This window comes from Strix aluco, chromosome 3, assembly GCF_031877795.1.
Source record: "Strix aluco isolate bStrAlu1 chromosome 3, bStrAlu1.hap1, whole genome shotgun sequence".
Classification (NCBI taxonomy): Eukaryota; Metazoa; Chordata; class Aves; order Strigiformes; family Strigidae; genus Strix; species Strix aluco.
Window position 1 is genome coordinate 4,963,641 of NC_133933.1, and position 24,868 is coordinate 4,988,508.

General features: G+C 46.6%; 1 protein-coding gene across 1 annotated transcript in view; it reads left to right on the forward strand.

The window, feature by feature from the left end:
• Nucleotides 1–16,891: 16,891 nt before the first annotated feature.
• Nucleotides 16,892–24,868, forward strand: part of SNAP25 (synaptosome associated protein 25) — a 65,644-nt gene continuing 57,667 nt past the window's right edge. Inside the window, exon 1 of the mRNA XM_074817222.1 lies at nucleotides 16,892–17,080. The gene's annotated coding sequence lies outside the window, so the exon portion shown is untranslated. The remainder of the gene's footprint in view (nucleotides 17,081–24,868) is intronic.

Sequence of the window (24,868 nt, forward strand, 5' to 3'; positions counted from 1 at the left end):
CTAGACTGAGAGCACTTCAGAGAGGAACATAAGCAAATAGGAAACTGCTAAAAATAGGGGTCACAGAAATAGGTGCTGTCATGATGGATTTTCCCCAGAAAGTAAGCTAAATGGTAATCCTGCCCCAGTACCAGTTAGTAACTGCCAGTGGGTTTTCCTGAAAGCTCATTTAAATTCTATTTCCAGCAGATCTTTACACAAACCTGTTGTGGTTACAAGGAGAGCATGAAGCACTTTCCCCCCTTTGCATCACCTTCCTACAGCTGGTGTGGGATCACAGCTAGGAGCTGCAGAGCCCTTAAAAAGGGACAGAAGACAAATATATATGTGGCATCCCATACAGTCTACTATAGCCAACCCAGTGCAGTTGGGTTTGCACACAGCAAGCAGCCACCTGCCCCTCATTAAAAGCCTTGCCATCGCCCACTCTTCCTGGGAAAACTAGCTGTCATCATCGCAGAGAACTGACATTACAAGCTGGTGCCAGTACGGGTGCTTTTCCCTTCCTGGCTAAATAAATAAAGACAGCAGTCCCCTTCATACTAGACTGAAACCTGCAATTAAGAATTCATTCAGGGTCAGATCTCTAATTGGCTTCTCCCATGGGAAGGGGAGACTCAGCAACATGTTGTGTACATTGAGAACCAAGGAGGACTGGAGAAAGATGATGCTGTAGGAAGAGTCATTTGGGTCCTTTCCTGTTGGGGCAGGAAGTGCAAGGGAAGGGGAAAAATATATGCTCCACCATCAGAAGATATCTTAAAGGTTTTTCACCCAATATTGACTGGTGTAGCTTTTTGAAGTTGTTGTCTTTTCCTCTGACTACTTGCAAAACTTAATAAAAATAGGCTTTCTGAAGCAGCCACTGCTGCCTGCCATCTCCCCCACACCTACACAAAAACAATGCAGAGAGTGGGCTAAGTTACTGCAGCATCTTTCCTTGCTTTGTTTTTTTGTTCTATTTTTAGCTCTGTCTTCCTTCAGTTCTCAGAACAATTCCTGCACACCCCTGTCATTTCAGAATCATTTCCCTCAGTGGATTTCAGATTCTTGTGATATTTCAAGTATCCCTAGATGAAAATGTCAGGAGAGATTATTTTATTTTTCTTGATCTCAGTACCCCTTTTTATGATTTATTTTCACCAGGCTTCTGAAAAGTACTTTCTTCTGAACAAAATGACAAGGACATCAGGGCCACAGTCCTATTTCTTCTGACCAGAGTTTTGATGCTGGCTAGGCCATGCTGCTACAGCACATGTTACACTGAAGTCAATCCCTTCCCTCAGCACAAGTCAACAAACCAGTCTTGGACCACGTTTGCCAAGAATGGCAAACATAATGCATTGGGACTTCTTCCACCAGATAAATTATGCCTTGGAAGTGAAGAGAGGATAATTGGGCAAGTTAAGGTTTTGTTTAGCTCATTTCCACCTATGATTTTTATCCTGCTACCTACCGTTGATATCATTTCTCATTAGACCACCCTTGTATCTTATGAAGAAGTCAGCATGTTCCCTGCAGCAGACTTCAAGATATTTTCAATCTAATATTCCTAGCTAGTTTTGACCCATGGATGAGCAAGCTATACCACCCAAAACCAAGCAACCAACCACCAAGTAACCTCTGGTCTTGTAACCATCACTGTTCCCTCACACTTTTGACTGAAGCACTGTAGGAAATACCCTACAGTCCCTATCAAACACCATGCACCAAAGCCTTCTGCATGGAAACACAACAGCAGTATCCACAAGTGCCAGGCAATGCAATATTTTGCTCTTTAACCATGCTGTGTCTCACAGTACAGGAGCAGCTATAACAGCTCACCACAAATATATCCTCAGGATTCCTCCCAGCCTCCCACCAAGGTGAACCAAGACCATTATCCCACTACTTCTCCTTTGCAAGGAGTACATTGCAGCCTCTGCCCAAGCAGGACCATCCCCATCACTGTGTGGCCTGATAAGGCACTTCAGCCAACTCCTCTCTTACTGGCTTCTCTTTGTCTCAAAAGTTGATAAAACTGGTGGAAGATGAAGGCTCAAGTCAATCCCAGGTTGCACTCGAAATAAGTAGCAAGCCCAGATGGCAAAACACCCCTCACGGGTTATTGCTTTCCTCTGGAGGCCAAAACAGCGATTTTACCTACTTTTTAATGTACCACTGTATGCCCAAGCAAAGATAACAACCATTTCTCCTAGCTGATTTCTGCCTCCGCTTTTGAGGGATAACATCTGAGTACTTCCCCATCCCCCAAAGTCCTTCCCTCCATGCACACATCCTTGATATTTTTTCTTTAGATCTGAAGATGATTCCACAATACAATTTTTGCTTGACTTCTGATGAAGGCTAAGCAGACAAAATTGAGTGTGTTCCCACTTCACCTGTTCTTTCCCCCCCAACCCAGTATTTTTCTGTACAAAAATAACTGGAGGTGAATATCCAGATTCGTATTCAGAGAAACTAGAGGATACTCTGTCACGAACGTGACTAGCTCTTCCCACCCAAAACGTCACTTAACATTTCACCTTCTATGACACATTTTTGTTCCCCATCTTGCTTTACCCTGCCTAATATCTTGGGAAGTCCTCAAGAGCCCTCACCTTTCACTGCACAAAATGGAAACTGAACAGGCAGAGAAACTAGCTCAACCATTTTAAAAATTAAAGATGAAATAATTGCTGTGGCTACTGAATCATAACCAGTAGTCCTGGGAGAACAAAATTGGGAACTCAGCTGTACATAGGTGGATTCTCCAAAACAGAGCTCTGAATTTCACTTGCACACAAGCACACATGATCAGGTATTTCATCTTCCAGCCAAGACGTGCAGCATGATGAAAACAAAGACTTTAGATCTCAAGAGAGAAATCTAATCCCCATTTCTCAGATGACAAAAGGTAATTCACGGGTAGAGACATTTACCTGCAAAGCTTATTACAGCAGAACAGGAATATCATGATCTCCTTCCTCCCCATTTCCTCACAGCTTCCACAGAGAATGAAAGTAGTTTTGAACCCAATCTTGCCCTAATGCACTGGCCCAGTAAGGGAGCCATCAGAAAGAATTTTCACTTTGTCAGCATTGATAAGCATTGAGAATTCAGGATTTCATCGACATTGTTTGACTACTGGTACCTAAGAAGGCTTATATGAAAAAAATGCTAGACCTAACAAGGAAAAATATTTTGAATTAGAAAAGGATGTTACATTAACGAATCACAGGCTTTGTCCTGCCAAACCAGGTTCCTGCAAATAGTTCGAGAACTGTGAATGAAGCTCATGCCTTTATGAGTATGGGCTTTTACTGCATAAAAAGCTCACTTAGTCTGAATATTGTCTTTCCTTCCTTTCCCTCATCTAAAATAAGCTATTGATACTTCACTTGCACATACATATCTACAGAGCACCAGACCCCAATGATGCATTTAAGCAGCCTTTTGTAGCACCAAAGTCAATAGAAAAACTAATAACGACACTCAGACCAGGCCTTTGAGCCTGAATGTTGGCTCAGAGTTGCCACGGCAAAGTACTGGCACTCCAGAGGTTCAGGTCCTGAAGCCATTGGCTCAGTCTTCCTTAAATATGACATTTTAGGTTCAATGGACATTGGGAGTTTCCCCAATGTTTGATCATTTTCCAAAGGAGTCCTCAGGTGTTTATCCTGTAGTCTGAACTAGTGTCCACCACAAAACCTCTAACACGGGGCAGTTTTACTATTTGAAGTCTTATTCTTACGTGCAGTTGCATTTGGCATAGAGCATACAGCTTGCAATGAGATGCTAAGAGCTTATGGGATACTGGGTGAGCATCATGTCTGGTTTCTGGGTTGTGTTTGCATGACTGTTTAGCAATGCAATGACTACACTGTTCTGCCAAGCATTCCTATCACAGGACACTCTCTATACGGTCCATATACAACAACATATGCACACAGGAAAGCTATGCTGTACCATGCTGGAGGCAGTCTGGCCTAATATGCCAAGTAGGAACTGTGATGAGAAGACAGAGTGAAGTGGTTTATCTTCCCATCGCTTCCCCAATTAGGCAGTTACAAGACTATCTCCAGAAAAAAAGTCAAGATCAGGGAACAATTTCTACCTCAGAGAGAGGTTGAGTTATGACCTGAAGCATATCAGTTTAAATACCTCTCAGGTCTCTTCGGTTAAAAATAACAACTATTACCTTGTACAGCCTTGGAGTTCTCAGCATACATGGAAGTCTACTGAAAGCAGAAAAGCATAGACCAGAAATGGCTATTTCCTACTGCCTTTTGTCAGTCTCACCTATTTTAGACTGCAAACTCATTGGGGCATGGAGTATCTCAGTCATTATATTTGCATGTGGCACAAGAGAAGCTGTGCTGAATCTTGCTTTAGGCACCACTGTTATGTTAATTTACAATAGCAGCATTCTAGTCAAATTATGATATACCCACCCCTCCCAAAAGTCCCAGTGCTACACCTCTTGGAAAGTGCTATATACCAGGAAAGAAAAATACAGGATTTCTATAGAGCGTTTAAAAAAAAAAAATCAACTTATAAAACTCAATAGCTGAACTGTAACTCTAAAATTCAGGTTATGGCCTGCTGAATGCTCCTGCATTAAAAGAGAGGGAAAACTGCTTCACACACTGTTTTTCTGTTACTCTTTAGGTGCTGTCCTGTAAGCGCTTACTGTCGCAAAACTAGTTTAGCTCTGTAGGATGGTTTGCAACAAAACCCAACTTTGCTGGAAGCCTCTCGTTCTTCCCTGCATTCTGATTTTTAGTGCAGGCAGGTGGAGCTGAGGGCTCCAGCCAGCATGCAGCGTTTTGCTGGCTAGGGATGCAGCAGTCTGCACAGCGATTGCTCAGAGTGGGTTGCTAGCAGATTGGTTTTGAAAGGTCTTTAATACAACCAAAAGGATAGAATTCATTTACCCAGAAAAGATAGAAGGGACCTTTTGCAATAATATCAATAAAATCTCTTTCAATCTCTACCCCCCAAATCCTCACTGCAAATTTAGCAGGGATTTATTATTAGCTGGCTGAGTTGAGCAATTAAAATAGAACATTAGAAGATACTTAGGTGAATTCAGTACCTTGTGTGGATATGTGGCAATAAATCTGTTCTCTGGCAGTGTGTGGGAGAATTCCTCCCTACTGTGGATTCATACCCAGTATCAGGCAAGGATTTGCTAGCTTATTGCCAAATAAGCAGTGGGACTGGTGCATAGGATGGCAGCAGTCCCAACCTCTATGCAGGAAGAAAACAGTGCCAGTGCTAATTCTTCATACAGGTAAACTGGAGGCATCTCCTTTTCTACAAGGAAAATTCATGCCAGATATTAATATACACAGGCTGCTTCTCCCTTCAGCCTGTGCTATGTTGTTTTCTGTTTATGGGGGAGGATAAAAACAGCAAATCATACAGAGCCTTGATCCTCTTCCCCCCAACAAAACTAATCAATATCACCAAGCAGATCAATTTAAAGAGTCAAATTCCAATACCTTTGCTCACACCCAGAAGCTTCTCCGGCTTTTAATATGAATAAGGCTCTGCAAGGAACGATGACCTGTGCAATAAAGTTGTAACAGCTGGACTTTTTGGATAGCCCCTGTGCCAACAAAAAAAGTGCACAGCGATGCTGCCCTATCCGTGCAGGGTCACATCCTGGCTCCTATCGGAAGCACAGTTATGTGGGGAGTTGGGAAAGAAATGGAGAAGCCAAGAAAAATTCCTGGGAGGAGCCCGCAAAGCTAATCAGGCAGGAAGTCTAGCAGATGATCCAGCTCCCCCGACACCAATAGAGCAGCTCCTACTCTGGCAAGCTCCATACTTTTGCAATCTTTGGTCCATTTTCTACCCACTGTGGCTGGAGGTGTAAGTGCTGAAAGCACAGCTTTTAAATAGCTGAAAGCTAGAAAGCAAAGAGACTGTGCTCCAAAGGGATCATTTTTAATTTCTTTGAGTACTGTGCATTTGGGGCTGGACTCCCAATGAATTCAAATAGCTGAGATTACTAACAAGCCCAGTGCTGCTAAAATCTCCCAAATGAATGATTCCTGCCTTGAAAGGACCTTGGCTCCAGCACAAAGCTATTTCTGCCTTAGCATGATCGATTCTGCAAACCTGCTGGGTTTTTTTGTGCAGAAGATCTCGGATCAGCTGAAGGGTACGTTCTGCAGAGAGACTTCAGTGCTAGGACAGAAAGCAATGCACGTAGCAAGGCACCAGGGCCATGTGCCAGGTGACTCACCAGAACAAGGGGACGCTCAGAAACCAAATAAAAGAGCTTAACTACTCCATCTGGGCCTTCCCTGCAGACCTTTCACACTCAAGAAAATCTCACTGCCTTCGAAGGGTCCTGCCCACTGGGAACAAGAGCACCTCAGCTCCTTGTTGCAGCACAGCAGCCACAGTCCTGCTGGCCCCAGGGGCTCTGCACCATGCTGGGGCATGGCTGGAGAGCCAGGAGGAGCATCTTGGCTTAAGAGGGGAGACAGACAAGCTGCAAGGAGGCTATTTGCATGTCTTCTTGCAGGAGAGCAGAGATATGACTGTGGGCACTGCTCAGCTGAATGTCTCAGCTGCTTTGGGGACAGGCAGAAGCTTCTCCTGTTCTCCTCCTTGACCTATTACAAACAAGAGTCAGATATAAACTCACCATATCTTAATCTTGTTTGCATGGGTGCTGCGTGACCGAAAACCCCACAGGGATGAATCACTTTCACAAACAACTCTGGTGTCTACTTCAGAACCCCTGATGAGTAAGTGCTCACAAACTTTGGGGTAAGGACAAGACAATAGCCAACACTGAAGCATGTCAGGTACTGAGTGACAGTCCCATGGTGGCTAGTAGGCAGTGCTGAGCAGTGAGGTAGCATCAGCACTCGAGGGTTAAGCCCCTGAGCAGACAACACCCCTCCCACCCAGCCACTGTGCCATCACAAAGACCAGAACAATTTGTCTCTCATTAGCTGTCCTTTTACAATCAGACAGACCTCACAACTTCTCACAGTTGCTTGTTCAAGGCTCTCTTCCAGCCTCTATTCTTCATCTCTTCCTGCCTTTTCTTAAATGCTCCCCAGCACACCAAGTCTCACCCTCAGCCTGTTATGCTGAGCAGACAAGTCAGACAGCAGCAGAGAGGCAGTCTATCACCCAGCAGCTAAGAGTCAGCCTATACATTAAACCCTTCATTTCTGGCCTTCCTTTAGGAGCGGAAAAAATAACTTGTCAACAGACATACTACAAAGGCTTAACCTCCATCCTCCAGATGTAGGAAAAGTCAAATAACAAACCATAAATCTAGATCAGGTCAGGTGTGGGAAAGAAGCTGCTCTGCAGCTTTCTGCGCCTTGGAGGTGCTCCAAGGTCCATAACACCCTTCTCACTTCCCAGGTGACCAGAAAAGGGCCACAGTCCCTTTGCTAAACCAGCTACCACAGAGGGGATATCAACTCCATTTACCTTGTGCCTTTTCTTTCACTAACACTCACATTGCCTGCAGAGGCGCACACGAGGAGTCCCATCTCCTCTACTCAGCTGCAGAGTCAAAGTAACAGCCTAGCTCCTAGCAGAACCGTCCTCAGCATTCCTTAAGCCCATAACAGCAAGAAAAGTGTCAGAGGCCACAGCCTATTTTGATCTCCCTGTTATCAAGATCATCCTGGTTGAGGAGCGTATTACTCATGAGCCATGGCTTAGGAACCACTGCTTCAGCTGTAGTAGTAACACTAAAGTAACGAGGCAAATACATAATTAAAATACGTTATTATTTCTCTAGTTACCTTCTAACTCCATCCCTTTGCTTTGGCAAGGTGCTGGGAGATAAGTAAGGAAGCCCAAGTCTCTGGACATCTTTCACAAGCATTTTTGACACAAGTCAGACAGAGAAATGCCACAGGCCTGCTCTGAGGCCAACAGCAGGAGAGGCAGCACTGCTGTGGGCACTGATGGGAGCTGGGAAGGCAGCTAAGCATGGTAAGGGCTGTAATGGGCTTAATAGTGGTCGGCATCATGTTCACCTGGGGGTGTTTGTCTGTGGTCTGTGCAGGCTCTGGGAGACTCCACTTAATCAAGGGTCTCTTTTTTTTGGTAAGCATAAGAGCTGCAGTCTGCCTTGTGGGTGGTTGCTCAGAGAGTCTTCAAGTAATGAGGATTTCTCCTGCTTAGGAAACAGTTTCTAAGGAACTATTTTTAAGTGATCTGACAGCAATCCATACCATCCCTCAGTCCAAAGCTGTCCACAGACCTGTGTTGAAGTCCACAGGAAAACTCCTTTGGATTTTAGATCAGGCCTCCACTTTCTCCAGTACTTTCTTCTTGTTTTCTTACACTGCAAGAGCACACCTCGATCAGGCAACATGAAAGCTTTCCCCTCAGCATGGCAACACACCCAAACCTGACCTTTAACACCCCCCTGCCAAGCCAGGACTGGGCTTCATAGCAGTGCAGGTTGTCAAGTGCTATCACACTTGAGTGTTTGGTGCTCACATGAAAAATGTAGATGAGGCAGTAAGCTGACATCCTCTGATTCAGCTTCATTTTATTCATATAGCTCATGTGAGAGCAAGGCTTGCCAATTACTCAAGAGGAGTCCATATTATGCATATTTTAGAAACAGGCAGGTCAAAGAAGACTCCTTAGAACACCTTAAAAACACCAGTGGCAATAATTAGGTTGAGAGAAGTACAGTTTTCCTCAGCTGAACTCTGGTTCCTCAAAATATTTTGGATGTTTCAGGAGAGAAGAGGAAAAAAATATTCCACATTCAGAAATTGGGGAGTTCTTGACGGATTGTAATTTTCTGCAAGTTTCTCCATTAAAAAAAAAAAAAAAAAAGAATCATTTGCAGAACACTAGGAGGGAGGAGGGGAAATTGAAATAACACTCAGGAAGTTTCCAGGACCGTTTTCACTCCCATTTAAGAGATATATTAAGACGTTGACCCATAAATCCACAGAGATAGTCTTCCTGTTAGACTGATGATGCATGAGTCCTTTTTGCCTCAAACCAGGCTCAGGAATACTGCCAGGAGTAATCTTAAACCTACTGCTATGTATATGGAAGCTGAGGAACACAAGGGTTAACACCTTGGGCTAAATATCTGGCTGACCTATCTTCAAACTCAGTCATTTTGTTGTATAGAGTAAACCTGGCCTCCTCTGAGTCACCTGAATTAATCCAGATGCACATCCACATGATGGAAAGTTGACATCATGGCCCAGAGGAGCACTTGCCATTTCCCCTTGAGTAGGTTTTCTGTCTGATGTAGTCCCCTTTTTGGGCAGAGATTAAACAGACACTTCAGGCTCTCCCAAGAGCCCTTACTGACAGAAACAAGTCTTAAAAAGGCTCAGCAAGCTTACGTCTTCCCTTCACCTAAGAAACAGAAACCTCCTCTCCAGGCAGTTGCCCTGTTGGCTTTCCAGGCTCTCCTTGGAGAGGTAAATTACAGAGGCAGCACGAGGTCCCATTAGGCAGATATACAGTAAACAATAGGTGAGGATGAAAATATTTATGATCTTAATGGGGGGCACGGAGGCAACAGGAACAGAGGTTGAGACAGATTCAGCCCCAATTTAAATAGGGGAAGAGAAACATGCAGCTGTATCAATGCATATTCTGTAAAACACCATCAAGGACTGAGCCAGCCAGGGCTCAGCGAATAGCAAGAGAATTTGCTGAGAACCATCACTTCTTACACGGGACAGTGAGAATTGGATCAAGGGGAGTTACCCGAGTATGCACAATAAGCTCGTTCTGATGGGCAGTAAACACTTGTAGGATCTATAAAGAACAGTAACCAGCCTGCCTGACATACAGAAGATCTAATTAATCTGGAGTAGCAGTATAGTCCTTGGATCTGTAAAACCTGGATCTCAAAAAAAAAAAAAATATGCCCCTCTACCAAATCCATCACCTGCAGCTTTTGAATCTCCTAACCCTGACAGTCCTCTAACAGTACGCCTGGAACCAGACTCCAACTCTTTCCTCAGAGAGGGACTGAGCTTAACATCAAGTTTTTCACTGGAAGCAGCAGATAAAGGTTGAGACAGCCCTGACACAAGGATGATCTAAAGTCCTGTTGCATGGCAAACAGCTCCCTGGTAGAGACTGTTAATAAGTGAGGAAGTCTTTCCTTCTTTTTCTGGATAATTTCTATTGGTGCCTGAGATTATTGCAAACTATCGCATCAACACTAAATCACTTCCTCCTTTGCATATCTAAGCACAACCAATCCCCTTTATAAAATTTTATCATTCAATCGAATCAAAAATACAAAAAAGGAGAGAAAAAAAACATCCAACAACCTTACTTTCAGCTTCCGAAGTCACTTAGCCTCAACTTGAATTTTAACTATACAATCAGACGGCAGCACTGGCTGTTACATCAGGGGTTTGGAAGCAAAGGGAAAGGAGGAGGTGAAGCAAGCCCAGGAGACAGCCAAGAGGAAAACATCTTTAAAGCTCCCCTGAATCGGTGACACTTACCTGTTTGTTCTGTTTTATGCCTCTGGGTTTCTCTGAAATAGAGAAGAGCAATTATGAAGTGACCCACTTTACTCTTGTTCAGTGTAAGGAGGAAGCAGGGGGAAGGGGAAGAGGAAGAAGGGAGGAGAAGGAGAGTTGCAGAAGGATAATATCAAAGGGAAGAGACAAGGAAAAAAAACCTTACAGAAGGTAGGAGGGTAAGTTGTGATGACCCAGTTTAAAGGAAGAGCAGGAACTAGACCTACTAACAGTCAGCACCTTCCCACACACTCTAAGGAAAGGAAACAGCACAGGAGAGGAACAAACTCAGTGCTCACAGCACTTCTTCATGCTACAAACTCCTTCCTCCAGGACAAAGTTTGCTCAGGGGAAGCTCCATAGCAAAGGAAGGTGCTTCTCCCACCAGCCCTTTACCTCTGCAAGGGAGGGGTGGAGCAGCAAAAGGTGTCCTGGTCAGGATGAAGCAAATCAGGGCCAGGTACTAAAAATTAAGGTCAAAAGAGCTCTGCCAGTTTGCACTAGCTGAGGGTCCTTCACAGGTGAGGGGTGGGAGCCACATTGAGACCCCAGGGAAATGGCAGATCTTTCTCCTTGTGAAAGACCCAACAAGTGGCATCACATGTGCTAATGTCAGAGGAAATCACTCGACCTGATGGCATGATCTGACACGGCACCTCTAGCCTTCACACTGATTTGGGCCGGCACCTTCATCTGCTGTGGCTTTCACCATTTGCTGGCACAACTGATGGCCCTGAACTGATAACTCTGTAGGGGAGTCCAAGAGCTGTCTATCTTCTAGACAGAAACCAATATCTGGGAGGAGAAGGGGTGTTCTGGTTTGCTTTACATTTCCGTCTTTTCCTTCAGGATTCGTGGTGTTTCTATTCCCTTCCTTAAACCATATTTACCTCACTCGGTATAATCAGGCACAACTTGAATGAAGTTAGTACTCTGCATCACTTCGCACTGCTCAAAAATGGTGAAATAAGTAACATAACTAATACATGTATCATGTGGGTGGCAATCATAACCCTAAAGGAAGGACTAGCCATACTCTCACTTCCAGGTGGATTATTAAAAATCACAAGCCAGCTTGTTGAACTCATCACTGCTCCACAAAGCCTGCAAACAGAGGGAATTGTACTTCTCAGTTCCGAAAGTCTGCTCACAGTTCTAAATAACCCGTGTTTCCTGTAAACCAGCAACACCCCCCAAAAGCATAACCTCATTCTAAGCATGGATTCAACCAGCACTTTAATTTGCACTTACTTAAAGCTTAGTGGTCAAACAGAGTATATGGCCAAAATTATGCAGGGAACTGCAAATATATTACATTGTGTGCTAATATATTGGTGTGCACTACTGTGTTTTCGTGCTCGTGGAAACGTTCGGCAAAAGAAACTGAACTGGAGACTGAAGCACCGATGGTTGATTTTACTCAGTCCGCTGTAAAATTTAACAGTGATGGGACATTAAAGAAGCCTTAAAAGGACAAATTTGAAGATGCATTTTTCGAAGTATTATCCCACATCTTTGTTGCTGCATTTTCTACAGTCTGAGCTGGGCTCCAAGGGCCTGGCATCTCCTTCCTTTTCCTAGGCTTGAACGTAACTCCTAGCTGGCAACAGCTTTACCCAGACAACACCAGCAATGCCCAAAAAGGTAGCTGAAGAAGCGTTGGGTATTTTGAGATCAAACAGAAATGCCTGGCGCCTTTAGGTGCCTTCAGGTTTGCGCAGCAGCCAGAAGGAGTTTTACCCATGGTTTGAAGCTCCCACTTCTCAGGTCAGCCTGCATCCTGCTTTGTGGGACTTCTGTCCTTTCTTCCATTCTGCTTTTAGACAACTTTTTTGAATGGTTCCCAAGATAAGGTCACATGCACAGAAGGAGAATTCAAATCTGATGATGGTTTATTTTATTAAAGCAGAGGTAGTTTTCAATGAAAAATGGAGTTTAACCCTTACCTGCTGTCTCTGTCACAGGCACACAGCTATATCACAGAATCCCACAATCATTCAGGTTGGAAAAGACCCTTGGGATCATCGAGTCCAACCATCAGCCCTACTCTACAAAGTTCTCCCCTACACCATATCCCCCAACATCTCATCCAAATGACCCTTAAACACATCCAGGGATGGTCACTCCACCCCCTCCCTGGGCAGCCTATTCCACTGTCTGACCACTCTTTCTGTGAAAAATTTTTTCCTAATGTCCAGTCTGAACCTCCCCTGCTGCAGTTTAAAATATCTGTGCCCATATCCCCTTTCCTTCATAAAAAACAGACCAAATGGTCCTATTCCTCCTTCCTCTGTGTCCAATACCTTTGTGACTCTCTCTGTGACTAGTGGGACTTGAGCAGAGCCTTCTTCTCATGGTAGTTGAGTTTGGCCTAAAACTCCCATTGGCAAGGCTCCTGGAGACCTCAGGCCAGTCACACCTCCATGACAGATTATAATCCCTAGAGATTTGATTATGTTGTGACTACTTCTCCTTTACACATCCGATAATAAATGTTAAAATCTGGCATCGCTGGAAATGACACGGTCAAACCAGACTCCGTAGCTGTGGGAAGGCACCCAGCCAAGGCAGGGGGAGGTGGAGTCAGCAGCAGACACCCAGATTCACTGAATATTTAAGTCCTCATTGCTCTTTAACAAGGGAAAGAGTTGGGAATCAGGTACCAAAACACCTTTGGGGATCTGGCTCTGCACATCTAAGAGAGTAACCAGGAAATCGGTGGGGACCCATCTCTGAGAGTTTATGTTGAAATCGTATTTTAAATCTCTCTATTTTTGAATTTAAGCCTCAGAGGAATCTTGGCTTGGCTTGAACTGGAGCACCCTACCACAGATCCTTAAAAAAGACCACAGCTTAACTGTATATCTAGAGATCCTGAAAATGCAGGGAAGAAATGAAACTTAGGCCTAGCTATTTCCTCAACTTTAATCAGATGCAGCCTAGGGCACATAGATGTAAGTGCCGCTGATGGTCAAAATTCAGTAGTTACATAAACAACAGTGAACGACACAAAATAATTAGGAGTTCAGCATAAAGGGCCCAATCCTCAAATTGTTCTGATCGCACAGCCCTTAGCAGACTGGGGTATGCTTTGGCATCTAAGCTTGGGAAAATGCAGAAATCAGAGAGGCTGTGAAATGTTCAGTGCTGAAGCAGGTACATTTTTTCTCTCTCTTTTTTGCTCTCTCTGCCCTAGTTCAATTTATTTCCCAGCCACATACTTGAGGCATAGATGAGCGGCACTTGGATAAACAAGGTATTTCCCTCTCTGCTGAAAAAAAAAAAAAAGCAAACATCTGAGGAAGGTGGAGGGAATCGAGGCGGTCTTTGTGTTACAACCGACTTGAGGAGAGCCCAGGAATTAACATCCAGGACGTGGTGGCACTGCTCAATGTTTTGGTGTGTCGCTCGCTTAGCTGCCTCACAGCCCGGCTTTGCAGCACGCAGGCGTGCGTGCTGGAGGCTGAAGGTGATTCTGTGAGCAGCCAGAAAGCTTCCCCGTGATTAGACCTCGAATCGTGGACAAAACAAGGGCTGTCGTTTCCTCCCTGCTAACCTGCTGCAGGCTCTGCCTGCTCTGCCCTTCGCCGGCTCCTGGCTGGTAACGTGGGAACACACTGATATCATGCCACTCACATACAGGAAAGCATGTTCCCTGTGTCATTATTCATGGGCTGTGCCCACAGGTACTGGTTGTTCAGCTTGCTGAATATTTGCCTGAATAATTAGGAGGGAGCTGAATCATTCTTAGACCAAATTCCAGTTCTCTCCTCCTACTTCATTTTTAGGCTTCACTCCTCACAGCTCTCTGTACACGGTGTGAAAGGAGTGTTTAAATACTATCAGATAGAGTCAATAAACTCCCCATGTGCTTTTTTTTTTTTTTAAAAAAAAAATCATCCTCAAAAGATGCTAGAGAATCAGCTAAAACTGCTTAGTAGCACTTATTGCGACAGAAATGCTAGTGCTGCGGTGCAAAAGGCTGCCCCCCTCTGCATCTCCCAGGATAGAGGCATCTGCGTTCCTAACGACACAGAATATATCCCTTCCCTTGCTCATTTTAAGAATAACTGTAGGAAAGGTAGTTGTTCCTACTAAGCTTATCGGGCAACGTTCATGATCTCTTTAATGATTCTGCCCTGTGTTGTTTTATTAAACTACGTGATTTCTGCTGCAGCAGAGCTTGAAAATGAATCTTGAATTGAACCTTGTTTTCTCACTGGAAACCCACCTTTCATCCTCCTCCCACTCCCCCCCTCCTCTCTCTTCCTTTTGCCATCCCTTATCGCTCTTTCCCTAAGTTATGCTGCATTTTACTTTGCTTTCACTGCATTTTCCTCCCTGGCTTTGGATACAAGGAGCCAGATTCATCCCTGCTGGTATCCAATGGACTGAAATTCTTCTCAAAGGCGTTATTGGGCTGAATCCAAACCCAGCCAGCATTTTGCAGTGCTGGTGGCTTAGTCAAAACAACAGTTTATAATTTCTCTTTTGCTTCCCTTATCTACCGTTAATATGAATTATTAATAAGCACTAGTATTGCTCTCTTGAAAATCATACTTCATTTCAAAACCACCTATCAGACAAACCGTCTGACCGAAAATTTCTTTTTAACTTTCCGTTTGCGCTAGGAACTTGCAAAGCACAACGCGTGCGTGCGGACAGCCTGGGTTTCAGACCAAGACTCACTCTGGGATTCCTCTTGCCATCTGCAGTGCACACCTAACTGAAGTGCTGGGTACTATTAACCCATGCGTGAGCTGGCCAGAAGAGGTTTGCTGTCTCAAACTGCCATCTGTGACGCTAAAGCTGTTTCCTAATCAGGCTGCTGTTCCAGATCCCTCACCTGGGGCGGGGGGGGGGGTGTGCGGGGGGTGTGAGGTCTGCACAGTGTTAATCTTACGCTGTTAGTCTGTATTTACAGCCCTTAAACCTGGCAGGTTCTCTCCTTCCCCGCAGTTTTCATGTGCACAGCTCATTAGATACTCTAATGCAGCAGGGAGCCCCTCTTGCCTGAGAATTCCTTTGTCGTATATTTAGCAAACTTTTGACTGCTTCCTTCCAAATGAGACTGAAGGACATGTTTTCGTAGGAGAGGGTGAGAATCGCAAAGCACGATTTACAGTCACGTTTTTCTGTGGGGAACTACAGAGCAGGGGAGGAGGAATCACCCGCAGCTATCTCTCCTTCTCCCCCACGCCTTCCCTCCCCTCCCCTTCCCTCCCCCACCCCCATACAACCATAACACCAGAGAACGCAGCTGCGTTGCCTTCCCTCTCTTCTGGTTTTCCTTGCCATGGCAGAAAGGGGGGAAAAAAAAAATAATACCATGAGGACAGAATGATCACTAACGTGCGACTGACGTTTTGACTCCGTGTCAACCGCAGGCTATTTGGAAAAGCCTGTACGTGCCGTGTCGGAGTTAAACACAGCCAGTGCTCGGTTGTTGCTCACGAGAGAGGCTCAGACAGGGAAGAGGGAGGCATCGCCGCTCATCTGTAGGTCTGGATGGTTCCACAAACGAGCGCGCGAAGGCTTGTGGAATGAAAAGGAAGGGAGGACTGAGGTTATGAAAGAGAGCGTTGCGCTTCAGATGCAATCCCCATCCTTCATTAAAATCCCCATTAAGAGATAAATTTTACAAGAATGCAACGTTTTGTATGAAATGAAAGGATTTCCTCCCCATTAGAAATCACACTGGAGACAGCTCCATTTGCTCCAAATTAGGTACGCTCAGAATGAATTTTTTAATTAATCCATGATAAGTAAGGCAGACTCTTTCCTGGAACAGAGTTACCGTTTTCCTCCTCGGCAGCAGTGGGACGTGCTCACTCTGCTGTGTGTGTATGCATGTACGTGCCCAGGCTTTTATTGTTTTGTTTTGTTTTTTTTTTTTTAATTTCTCTTTCTTGAACCTGTCCCTCAACTGATCAGTTAGAACACATGTCCTTAACCATGGATTTCCTTGTGTTTGGCTGCTCTTACTTAGGAGGGAGGGGGGGGAGGAGAGGGGGGAATAATCAGATTAAGACACCCAGACCCCTGGCAGGATGTTGTGAGAAATAAAAAGGAGAGAAGGAAGAATTCACACATAAAAATAGAAGCCCACGTAGATTGGCCATATATGGAGTACCGGGGACTTCAGAGGGATACCCTCTTCGGACCACCCCTTTGGCGGAGGAAATCGCTGCTGCAGGAGGCCCCTTTCCCCCCCCCCCCCCCCCCCCCCCCCGGCCCCCCTGTGCCCCGCTCCGCGCCTCTCCGCGCCTCGGCGACGGAGGAGGAGGGGCGGTGGCGGAGAGGCGGCGGCGGGGGGCCGCCCCGCCGGCGGTGCGCGATGCGCGGAGCGGGGCGGCGGCGATGACTCAAGCCCGCCCGGCCCTCTCTGCCCCCCCCCCCCGCGCTTCGGGGAGGGCTATTAAAAGCTGCTGACGTAGGAGCGGCCGGCCATCTTTGATGAGGGCACGGCTCCCGGTCCATTGAAGAAGGAGACCCGCGGAGGTCAGCACCAGCCGCCGTCCTCGTCTCCCGGCTGCGGCACCGGCCCCCCGACCCCGCGGCCCGGCGTCGCGCTCCGGTCCGGCCAGGTAAGGGTGGGAGACCACCGCGGGGACCGGCTGCGCGGGGGGGGGGGCGGAGGGGGCGGTCTTGGTTGAAAAGGAAATGGAGAAAAGGATCTGTTTAAAGAGCGACCCGCTCGGCTTCTGGTCTCCAGCCTCGGGGCTGCTCCGCGGGTGGAGGAAGGCGCGGAGGGGGGTGTAAATGGAGCCGGGGGAGGGGGAGCCGGGTTGTGCTTCTCCGCTCGCTGGAGGCCGGAGGAGAAGGGAAGCCCGGGAGGAGAAGGGGAACCAGCGCCATTCCCCCCTCCCCGGGGCGGGAGGCAGGGGCTGAGGCGCTCTGCCCTGCTCGGCCGCCCGGGACACACCGCGCCGGGCTGCGGCGGCGCTTCAGCACCGCGGACAGAGAGGGAGGAAAAAAAATAAAAAATGAAAAAATAAACAATAATAATAATAATAAAAAAAAAGGTGTGTGGGGGGGTGGCGGGGTGCGAAGTCAGCACGGCGGAGAGCGGCCGGGCCCCTCCGCCCGGCGGGGCGGCTTTCAGCACCGCGGAGAGCGCCGCGGGCCTCCCTGCGCGGCCGCGGAGGCAGCGCGCGGGGCTGGCGCGCCGCGGGGGCGGGCGTGCTGCAGCGCCCTGCGGCTCCGCGCCTCTCCGCACACCCCCCCCCCCCCCCCCGCCCTTCCCCGCCCCGGGCTGCCCTTCCCGGAGAGACCCCGCCATGGCGCACGGGAAGCGGCGGGTCCGGCTCGTTCCCGGACGGGACCGCAGGCAGGAACTGTGGTGACTGTACGCGGCCCCCCGGGGCAGCTCAGAATGCGAATAGGGAGAAATGGGGGGAAAAAAAAAAAATTAAAAAAAGGCAAATACTCTTCAGTTCCTGAAATTCATCGGCGTTCAGGACTTTGGCCTCTCTCCCTGCCCTTTCGCGGGTGGAGAGGTGTTTGTGTAAGGGAAACGGGGGGTTACGTAACGCCCAGCCCGCGGGGTCCCTCCGGCACCGGGCATTGCCCGCGGGGACCAGCGGCAGCCCCCCGGGACTTCTCCGCGCCCGCGGAGGCTCCGCGCTCCGGGCCCTCTGCGCTTCGCAGGGCCGCTGCCCCTCCGGCCTCTCAGGCACAACGTGCCGCGGGCTCCGCTGCCGGGAACCGAACCGTGAGATGGGGAGGGCTGAGCTCCGTCCCGCGTCCGTCCGTCCGTCCGTCCCTCCCCCCGCCCTCCGCGGCCGCGCTGCGGAGCGGTGCGGAGCCCGCCGCCTTATGTAACGCGCCGCCCGGGCTGCCCCGTCACGGCCGGGCTGGTGCGGGGGGCGACGGCAAAGCCACCCCGCACGCCTAGACCCGGCTCCCCCATCTCTGACGGTCCTTGCCCCCCGCACCCCTCCCCGAGTCGTCCTTCCCGCTCCCTGGCACCCCGGTCTCCCCAAAGCCCTCGGTGCGGCTCCTTGCTGGCAAAGTTGGGAACTTCGCTGCTTTCTGCGGGGCGAATAAACAAGGGGAGAAAAGGGGGGATCGGGCTGCGCCTCCAGACACTGCGCTGCGTAGCTGCGTCAAACCAGGGCCGCGGGATCTGCCAGGTTTACGTGCTTGGCTTGAATAATTGCTGCTGGTTTCGTTCCCAGATGAAAAGCGGAGGGGGGGGGGGGGGGGGGGAGGAGGAAAGGGGGGGCTGCTCTGCGGCACAGCCCGGGGGTGGTGGAGCAGCCCCACAGCCCATACCCGGTCGCTGCCAGCCCCGGCTGCAGCATCCGCAAGGACGTGCCTGTCCCGCACCCCCACCCCGTCCTAGCTCTGGGCAGGAACAACTCTCCATCGACCGTGGCAAGACGAGGACGGTGCGGGACAGCCATCCCTGTGGGCGGCAAGGCAAGGGAGGGGAGGAGACGAGTGCTCCGGGGGGTACGGCTGGGGAAGCGACTCTCTCCGGGGCCCCCCATCTCCCTGCATCGCGGGCAAAGACGCCAGTCTAGGAAAAAATCAGCAGTGGTTTTCCGTTGCTTCTGCGTAGTGCAGAAGGGGTCAGCCAGGAGGTGACCACTGAAGAGTTTGAGAGCTAGGACGAGTGCCAAAAAGACAACAGAGGTGACCAAACCGAAGGTGTAAGCAGGCTTGATTTGCAAAAGCAAGAGCTGGAGGCTGCCTCTGAAGTCAAGAGGAGTTGCAGAAACTCAGCGTGTTACGAAACGAAATGCAGCTAAATAGCAACCCCCAAATAAATACAGCTTAACTTTCTTTCTACAGCTAACTAGAAAATTAGAGTGGCATTTCCAAGAGCACTCAGGACCAGGCTCCCTGTCCATTGAACTCATGGGGGCAGTGAAAGAAAGAACAGCAGAATCCAGCCAGTACCGACCCCTTAGAATACATCTAACGAGACGCAGCTCCAATTTGCAGATTTATTGCACTGGAGGTGGGAGCTGCTTTTCAGGTCAACGGAAAGCTTTTCATTTGTCTCCGTATGCTTTAGGTATGGCAACAAATAGCAGGGCTAAAATGCTAAGGGAAATAAAGCGATGCTTGCACTGCTTTAACTGAGCAAGGTAACAAAATAAAGTACTTCCCTGTCAGTATGAACAACTTCACCAATTTTTATGCCGATGTGTCACGAGGCTACAGCTTCTGCATATGTAGCAACCCTCAGGGAAAAATGGGAAGTGTATGGCACAGTGTAGGGCTCACTTTGTTAATAATTTCTTCTCTCGGGAATGTAAGGAAGCCTAGGAAGAGAAAAAACTGTTTTACCTTTGCCTTGGCTAGTTGTCACATGACTACTCTTTTTCTGGTATTTTTTCCTGAATCTCTGCCATAACTCTTTATAACATAAGCACAGTGCTTTCATCTGTACATATTTATACACACACACGTACTCACTACAGAGATTTCTAGGGTTATAAGCTAGGTAAAGCCACAAGGAATGTAGACTGACTTTGCAGCCTTCACTGGGAGGAGGGCATTTTTCTATCCACGACGTTTCACCCATCTCTACCAATGCAGTCACCTTTGGCTGGGCGAGTGCCAGGCAATCTGTAACAATAGACTTGTTCAAGCGTTTTAGAGCATCTAACAGGGAGAAGAATAATGCGTTGCTTGAGAGCTGCAGCAGGATGCAGATCTCCGGCAGATCACGATTAGCTCTAGGAAGCTGGACTTTGGAGCAGGCACCAGGGCTCACATATCTACTCCTCGGAGTGCTGGATAGAGTCTGTCAAGGCCAATAGTTGTCAAAGAATAGTCAACTTCTTTTTAGCTCATTAATTTTTAGCCTTGACTGATATTTGGGCCCTTAGCTTCAATAAACTAGCTTTCTTCCCTACTGACCTTGCAGATTTAGCTTGCTGCATCGTATTGCCATGAGCACTTCTCCAAAACACACAAGTTATATTCCTAATTCTTGTCTATCACCCCTTTGTTATTCCCTCCACAAGAACTTAGATACACACTCCCACCAGCAAAATCTGCTGCTCATCAGATAATAATTTTCAATATGCTGTCCCACATCCCACTGAATTTTCTAGGACTTTTCTTTCCACAAAGCATGAAGACAAGCCAACTTCATAGGCTCAAAATTGCTTTTTCCTGCTTTATAGTGGCTCTATGGCTGATGTTGCGAGACTCAAAAGTGGTTTGAGTGGCCTCGAGGAAGTGCTTGGACCACTTGCCCTGTTACTTTAGAAAGAAATTTAGCTTTGCCTTTGCATCTTTCACTGGGTTCGCTTGTTATAGCCTCATCGCTTACCTTGCCTTCATGCTCACCTACAATCCTCTTTTGACTAGTGTTGGAGAGCACCATGATGAAAGAAACACAAACTTGGGCAAAGCATTAGGAGGACCCTGATGTGAAGGGAGATGAGCATGGACTTCTGATTTTGATTATTACAAGGAGTCTAGTCCTTCCACTGGTGATGTAGACTTTGCGTGGGGCCCTGAAATAAGTTTGCTGGTCAGGCTGTGTGCTGCTAGAGGTGAATGCAGGGTATGGAAAGCTCTCCACTCCCAGCACTGGGTGTGTATTGATCAGCCCTGCAGTCCAAGAGGAAATCCTGCGCATCGTTTTGTGGGACATGTAGCAGTTTAGGTTTTTCAAAGGGAAACAAGTGCTGCATACACGTCCCCTCTGAAATATACTGCCACGCTGTAATTCTAAAGAGAATTCAATCATTGCATTACAACCTTTTTCTTTTCTTTTTTTTTTTAATAATGAGAGATGTGGTATTTTATCTTACCCACCGGAGAAAGCGGAACTGTAATACAAGCACAGGGAGGAGAAGGAGGAAACATTAAGTAATTAATCATGGCTGTTCTCGCCCTTTGAAAGTGGAAAGTTAAGGCTGACCAATCTGTGTTCTGTCTGGCTATTTAAAAGAAAAAAGATTTTTTTTTTTTTTTTTTTTTTTAGAGCTAACGAAGCTCTATTACATTTTTTTAAATAGGATTTAACTTATTATTTGGCCTCATTGTCAATTGGTGTGAATTAGCATGACTGAGTGCTGTGCTACACTCCAGGCTGGTGAGCTCCGGAGCTGGGGCTCGTGGTTCCTGTTTTAAAACAGAAATGGGTATAGTTGCTGAAGGAGCAGGCTTTTCTATAAACAGAAGTAACTTGAAATGCCATCCCCGCCCCACCCCCCCCCCCCAACGGTGTTTTTTACCCGCCTGGTTTCATTGTCGCAGATTCTCACAGGCAAGGTTCACGCAGTCCGTCTGCCTCAGAAATGGTGACAGTGAGCAATGATGAAGCAGCGGAGGAGGAATACTGCGCGTTATGGCTGTATTTCAGGTTGGGTTCTGCTGCACTCTGCTGGTACATCACACCAGCAGAACTTTTTACATGGTGTAAAACCCAGGACACAGCTGAGGTTTCTCCTAGAGGCACGTTTGTGTGGAGGAAAAGTCAGAACTCTGTAAGTGGATGTGAAACAAAACAAAACCTGCACTGTCCAAGCGCAGTTTGATTTCAAATATTGCACTTCCTAGCTGGAGCCATTCATTTTTCTTCTGAATTGGGAAGTAGCAGGAAGCTTTCCTGCATTCCGATAAATGCACAGGAAAATTATGCTTCTTCCACCAAGTTTTTTTAAGGCAATATTTTTAATATTTGACTACTCAGACTTATTATTGGTAGAGCAGACGTATAAGAGAAGAAAGGCAAAGTCAAGTTTCATTGTACACATTTTTAAAACAGAAAGAGAACAACTGTTCTTGTGCATTTTTACTATAATTATAGTTTTTAATTGTGCTTTTAATATGATGAACTTATTGTGCCAGAGTTTACTGGTAGAATCGATGAGCAAAATGATAGTTATCATAGGCTCTGTCAGTGCTAATAACTAAAATGTATATCCTAGGCATTACAAAAGGATGCTTCGTGTAGGTGATTTTTGAAATTAATGCAAGTTTTGCTGTTTCTTACGCAAAACCTACCGATTAACAGGGGGGTGCCCATACAAAGGCACTGCAGAGTGCTTGGTAGGGCCCATTTGTAATTTTACACTGATCGCTTCCATCTCCCACATTTTCTCGGTAGCATATCCTTGCTAAAAATCCCAGGCAGCAAATCTCCAAAGGCTTTCACAATCACTAGCCTGTCGAAGAGACTAGAAGACTAGTGTGGGGTGGGTTGAAAACTAAAGGCTCCGATCACATCACAGCTATGGTGTTTGTCATGATGTATTTATTTTTTAGAACTACTCTCCACCTGAAGGAGAGGAATTCTGTTTTTGGGTTGCAATACAGTTGTATCAGAAGAAGTAATTTATTTTTTCTTTCGTATAAACCAGTTATTTGGAAGATGTGCCAACTGTTCCTCTGGTTCCTTCCCCTCTTCTGGAAATTATAGCTCACAGTGGAACTGTGCAGATGCCAGTTCATTGATCTGCTCTACGGAGGTAAATATGTTTCCTCCAGCTACTCTAAAAAATGTCACGAAACAAAAGTATACTTCTTCAGAAGAGCTTATCTGTCAAAATAGTGTTACCATTCACTGATTTTTTTTTTAAATGGGAACAGAAGCCTTCCATGCATATTTAAGCATCTTTTAAAAGAAAAGGTACTAAAATTAGCTTCACCCTGCTTTAGATGCAAATTAAAGTTTTCTTTCTCCCCTCCGCATTAGGATTTTTTGGTTCAGCCTGGTCCTCATTCACATCCTTAGCCACCTCGCCATTTACCTCAGAAGGATTTGGACGAGCTTGCCTTTCTGCAGGCATCAGGGAATTGCTGTTTGATTCAGCCCGGTGCTGCTCCTGCCTCTGCACCACGTACGCACACACGGACACCCGCCGCTCCGAGCTCAGGGTTGCTTGTGCTGCACAGCACTGACCCCGTAGGTGACTGACATTGTTAGGAGACAAATTTCTGTTCTCTATTTATTAGGCACAGCCATCGCTTAGGAATAATTTGTTCTTGCAGAAAACAGTAAGAAAGCTATTGCAATTTATTGGACTAGAGCTGTTCGGTAACAGTCACTTTAGCTTCAGATATTGTGGTTTAGTGATTAAAGCGCAGGGGCTGCACCCTGAATATCTGGATTCGGGTGCAAGAATCACACACTAAATAAATGTAACCTTTGTCAAGTACCTCAATTACCTCCATCCACAGAAGAAAGAACTGAGAATAAAACAACTTTTAGTTTGCATTCCTCAGCGTCAGATGCAGGACAAGTATCCTGTAGCTTTGGAAAGATATTTTTATGTATATTAGGGCATAAGAGTCTCCACTGCCTGGGGCTGGTGACGTAAAAATTGATACCCCTAAAATGCAACATCCTCCCAACATAGGTGGTTATCATTTACTTAGCATTCAAGGGGGTGTTACACGTGATTGTCCCCTTTGGGTTTGTAAAAGGTTTGGCTGGAAGGTGCCACATAAACCAGATTATTAGTATGACATTCACGATAGCAACAGAAGAAAGAGATCCCAGACCAGAAGGTAGATGTAACATTCACGCATTTGATCGTGCTCTCGTGGCCAGGCATAACGCAAGACAAGGAGTTTGCCAGAGCCGTGTGTTTTGTCAGAGCTGCATTAAGCTGCAGGGGGAGAGTGGGACTGAACCCTCTCTCTTCAACAGCACCGGTTCCAAACCGGTAACACGACAGCTGAATATACAACCTGGATACGTTTTGTGAATATTTGAGTATTTCAGCCAAACATTTGCTTTTCCGGAGAGTATTCACCTAAGTGACACTCAAGTATGTGAAAAGCCCTCCAGAAACAAACTAAGGTATGTGAACCCAATTAAATTGGAATTCACTGCTGACTTCTAACAGCCATTCTCCCCAGAGAAGCATTTGTTTTATTTGCTCAGCTGTACGGAGACATGTATTGGTTGCCTAGGCTTTTGAAGGATTTCCTACAGGTTTTTTGCCATTAAAAACAGGTTCTTGGGATATGGTACCTGTTTTTGCAATTCCTGAAAATATATCTCTTTTATTATACCAACAAGAGGAGCGAGAGACAGGAAGGCCAACAGAAGCGAAGGGTTTTAAGATGGCGCTTGATGAATTCATGAAGGACATTACACAACGTAGCTGTTGGTGGTCACAAGAAACTAGACTTGATAAGGCAGCCAGTCTCTTCAAGTCTGATTTTCCTAAGAGGTTTTTCTTGTTTAAAAAAAGAAAAGAGGAAAAAAAAAAAAAAAAGGCCTGGATGGCTCTCAGCTGTGGTGCAGGCCTGTCAGTTTAGTTCATTTTAGAGATGAGCACATCAAGAAAGAGACAGTGGAAAAAACCCTCGAGGCGCCAGGAATACACTAAGTATAATTGAAAATGCTCTAGACCACTTTTGTAACACAACAGTAGGGCCATCTGCAGGCC